At 53.1% G+C, this 5,000-nt stretch overlaps 1 non-coding gene across 1 annotated transcript in view; it reads right to left on the bottom strand.

Moving 5' to 3' along the window:
• LOC126132871 (small subunit ribosomal RNA) overlaps positions 1–1,463 on the bottom strand; it is a 1,909-nt gene extending 446 nt beyond the window's left edge. Inside the window, exon 1 of the ribosomal RNA XR_007527522.1 lies at positions 1–1,463. This exon is cut by the window's left edge and continues 446 nt beyond it. This is a non-coding gene — a ribosomal RNA (small subunit ribosomal RNA).
• Positions 1,464–5,000: the final 3,537 nt, after the last annotated feature.

The raw sequence follows: 5,000 nt of genomic DNA on the forward strand, positions 1-5,000 counted from the left end.
GAAGGATGTCACGCGACTAGTTAGCAGGCTAGAGTCTCGTTCGTTATCGGAATTAACCAGACAAATCGCTCCACCAACTAAGAACGGCCATGCACCACCACCCACCGAATCAAGAAAGAGCTATCAATCTGTCAATCCTTCCGGTGTCCGGGCCTGGTGAGGTTTCCCGTGTTGAGTCAAATTAAGCCGCAGGCTCCACTCCTGGTGGTGCCCTTCCGTCAATTCCTTTAAGTTTCAGCTTTGCAACCATACTTCCCCCGGAACCCAAAAGCTTTGGTTTCCCGGAGGCTGCCCGCCGAGTCATCGGAGGAACTGCGGCGGATCGCTGGCTGGCATCGTTTATGGTTAGAACTAGGGCGGTATCTGATCGCCTTCGAACCTCTAACTTTCGTTCTTGATTAATGAAAACATACTTGGCAAATGCTTTCGCTTCTGTTCGTCTTGCGACGATCCAAGAATTTCACCTCTAACGTCGCAATACGAATGCCCCCGCCTGTCCCTATTAATCATTACCTCGGGTTCCGAAAACCAACAAAATAGAACCGAGGTCCTATTCCATTATTCCATGCACACAGTATTCAGGCGGGCTTGCCTGCTTTAAGCACTCTAATTTGTTCAAAGTAAACGTGCCGGCCCACCCAGACACTCAATAAAGAGCACCTTGGTAGGATTTCAACGGGGTCCGCCTCGGGACGCACGAACACGCACGAGGCGGTCGCACGCCTTCGGCTCGCCCCACCGGCAGGACGTCCCACGATACATGCCAGTTAAACACCGACGGGCGGTGAACCAACAGCGTGGGACACAAATCCAACTACGAGCTTTTTAACCGCAACAACTTTAATATACGCTATTGGAGCTGGAATTACCGCGGCTGCTGGCACCAGACTTGCCCTCCAATAGATACTCGTTAAAGGATTTAAAGTGTACTCATTCCGATTACGGGGCCTCGGATGAGTCCCGTATCGTTATTTTTCGTCACTACCTCCCCGTGCCGGGAGTGGGTAATTTGCGCGCCTGCTGCCTTCCTTGGATGTGGTAGCCGTTTCTCAGGCTCCCTCTCCGGAATCGAACCCTGATTCCCCGTTACCCGTTACAACCATGGTAGGCGCAGAACCTACCATCGACAGTTGATAAGGCAGACATTTGAAAGATGCGTCGCCGGTACGAGGACCGTGCGATCAGCCCAAAGTTATTCAGAGTCACCAAGGCAAACGGACCGGACGAGCCGACCGATTGGTTTTGATCTAATAAAAGCGTCCCTTCCATCTCTGGTCGGGACTCTGTTTGCATGTATTAGCTCTAGAATTACCACAGTTATCCAAGTAACGTGGGTACGATCTAAGGAACCATAACTGATTTAATGAGCCATTCGCGGTTTCACCTTAATGCGGCTTGTACTGAGACATGCATGGCTTAATCTTTGAGACAAGCATATGACTACTGGCAGGATCAACCAGGGAGCTGCGTCAACTAGAGCTGAGCAGCCGGCCGCCCGGGAGTGTGTCCCAGGGGCCCGCGCGAACACGCAAGCGTCCGCTCAATTATTCTGCAAACAGGAGGAGGCTGAGCTCCCCTGCACAATACACCTCGAAACCCTCTCAGGTCCCGGCGGCGCGCAGCGCCGTCCTAAGTACTTGGTCGGGTTCGAGAGAGGCGCAATCGCCCGGAGTTAGGCGAGTAGACGCTTTAGGTGCGACCACCCGTGCTCCCAACTGAGCTTGCCGCTGCCGACAGAGGCCCGGGAGCGTGCTGTCGTGGCATTGCCGGCGGGAGACAACACGCGCCACCTACGGTGACCGGCAGCTCCAACGCCAGCGCCACAGAAGGGCAAAGGCCCCACGTGGGTGCCGAAGCGAACTCTCCCAGCACAGCGCACGTGCCAACACGTCTGCACAACTGCGATACAAACCACCAGCGAGAACCGCTGGGGCGACCGAGCAGCAGACGGCGTCGCGGCGCCGAGTGCCGGGCGGCGGCGCATCCTCAACGCACACAGTCCTCAGTCGGACCAGCACACTGCAGATGTCCACCGCGCTTCGCACCGGGCCCGCGAGGACCCACTTTGGCCGCCCGGCGCCGCGCGCAGGGTGCCCCGGCGCGCAGCTGCGCCGCCTGCCGCGTCCGTCGGCCGGCGCGCCTGCCACTGGGCGCCCCCACCAGCCGGCTGTAGCGCGTGCGCCCACGCACCGCGCGGCCAGCACGCCGGGCGGCCCCCCCTCACCGGCCGGGGACGGTCCCACCCAGCCACCGCCGCGTATCGCTTCACACACAGATTTGCCCTTACTGATTTACCTCCAGCAACAACAACCGCACCACAATGGGTTTACCAGTTGTTCATTTGCGTAACGTCACCAGCAAACGTAGACGTCCATCCCAGTTTGCAAATGCAACGATTATTGCATACCTGTCTGTTAGGTGCCACGACACACTACGTCTGCCCACATACACGCAACAAAATGTGCACGACTAGAGAACACGTGGGAGGTGGCCCCCTACGTATGCGATGTCCATTACGACACCGACTGTCAACCAGCATCTGTACCATGTCGCAGATGTGGAACGCGGTGCACCATGCTATCACACTGTGTGAGAAGAGACGACTACGTTTGAATACACGCGCCACTACATCAACAGACGGCTCATGCTGATCGCCATCCAGGGCGTCCGTTACTCCCACACGTCTCTATGGCGTACCACACTGCAATGTAGCTGTTATGGGGAGACGGCACGTGGCTGAGTGCACAACATTTGGACCGTATGGTTCGCTGTTGTTGGGCGCAGTCGTTGTACGGTCACACATGTGCCACAGCGTATCATTCAGTACATACGGACCTATGTGCAGTACAATGTGAGGGTTAAGCTTACGACATCAGCGGACAGTGGACACAGGCCGTACCACGACGTAGACTGAGCGCTTCGACATGCGAATGCCAGTGAACAGCTGCGAAGGGCATTGAACACGCAAGCACCTGAACGACCAGCGTGCGAAGGCAGGGGGGGGGGAGGGGGGGGCGATGTACATCCTGCAGTCGTCCACATTACAGTGTACAGCGGGAGCATGTAAAAAGTAAGCAACACTTGCGAAGTGTTGAACATGAAACGATACACAAGAGGGTGGGCGGTGCGAGTAGCGAACTATATTCAGAGGGTTGTGGTTAGACAACACTAGATTAATGTAACGTGTCATATGCCAATTACAGAGCAGGTTAAGGCACAACGTGGGTTAGGTTAAGGCACAACGTGGGTTAGGTTAAGGCACAACGTGGGTTAGGTTAAGGCACAACGTGGGTTAGGTTAAGGCACAACGTGGGTTAGGTTAAGGCACAACGTGGGTTAGGTTAAGGCACAACGTGGGTTAGGTTAAGGCACAACGTGGGTTAGGTTAAGGCACAACGTGGGTTAGGTTAAGGCACAACGTGGGTTAGGTTAAGGCACAACGTGGGTTAGGTTAAGGCACAACGTGGGTTAGGTTAAGGCACAACGTGGGTTAGGTTAAGGCACAACGTGGGTTAGGTTAAGGCACAACGTGGGTTAGGTTAAGGCACAACGTGGGTTAGGTTAAGGCACAACGTGGGTTAGGTTAAGGCACAACGTGGGTTAGGTTAAGGCACAACGTGGGTTAGGTTAAGGCACAACGTGGGTTAGGTTAAGGCACAACGTGGGTTAGGTTAAGGCACAACGTGGGTTAGGTTAAGGCACAACGTGGGTTAGGTTAAGGCACAACGTGGGTTAGGTTAAGGCACAACGTGGGTTAGGTTAAGGCACAACGTGGGTTAGGTTAAGGCACAACTTGGGTTAGGTTAAGGCACAACGTGGGTTAGGTTAAGGCACAACTTGGGTTAGGTTAAGGCACAACTTGGGTTAGGTTAAGGCACAACTTGGGTTAGGTTAAGGCACAACTTGGGTTAGGTTAAGGCACAACTTGGGTTAGGTTAAGGCACAACTTGGGTTAGGTTAAGGCACAACTTGGGTTAGGTTAAGGCACAACTTGGGTTAGGTTAAGGCACAACTTGGGTTAGGTTAAGGCACAACTTGGGTTAGGTTAAGGCACAACTTGGGTTAGGTTAAGGCACAACTTGGGTTAGGTTAAGGCACAACTTGGGTTAGGTTAAGGCACAACTTGGGTTAGGTTAAGGCACAACTTGGGTTAGGTTAAGGCACAACTTGGGTTAGGTTAAGGCACAACTTGGGTTAGGTTAAGGCACAACTTGGGTTAGGTTAAGGCACAACTTGGGTTAGGTTAAGGCACAACTTGGGTTAGGTTAAGGCACAACTTGGGTTAGGTTAAGGCACAACTTGGGTTACATTGCGGTACAAATTGCGTTACATTGCGGTACAAATTGCGTTACATTGCGGTACAAATTGCGTTACATTGCGGTACAAATTGCGTTACATTGCGGTACAAATTGCGTTACATTGCGGTACAAATTGCGTTACATTGCGGTACAAATTGCGTTACATTGCGGTACAAATTGCGTTACATTGCGGTACAAATTGCGTTACATTGCGGTACAAATTGCGTTACATTGCGGTAGAAATTGTGGTACAAATTGCGTTACGAATTTGGTTAGGTTAAGGTGCAAAATGGGTTAGGTTAAGGTGCGAAATGGGTTGGATTACAGTACACAACGTGGTAAGAGAGTGTGTTGTTGGGGGGGGGGGGGCCGAGGTTCGTTGGTAGTGATCATTGTAAGTGAATGTCTGAGGCAGCGTCAGTATGTCACAGCAGTTATGTCTCGTCAGGATGCGCTTATGCGCTTTTCGCTCGTGACTGGAGGCGCGCCGCGTCTGTGGTTGCGGCACACCTGTGTGATTCATTCCTGCCATTGTTTCTGTGCCGTAACAGGTGGCAGTGTGGTGGTGTTGGGTGCACCCCTGTGTAGGACATGTGTGGGTGTTGGTGGCTTATCTGAGCAGTTGTGGATGTCGGACGGGTGGGATATTCTATTTTAGAATTGGACTCCCTGGTGTGGTTATCATAGTGTGGATGGTGTACT

The sequence above is a fragment of the Schistocerca cancellata genome, unplaced genomic scaffold, assembly GCF_023864275.1.
Source record: "Schistocerca cancellata isolate TAMUIC-IGC-003103 unplaced genomic scaffold, iqSchCanc2.1 HiC_scaffold_590, whole genome shotgun sequence".
Taxonomy (NCBI): Eukaryota; Metazoa; Arthropoda; class Insecta; order Orthoptera; family Acrididae; genus Schistocerca; species Schistocerca cancellata.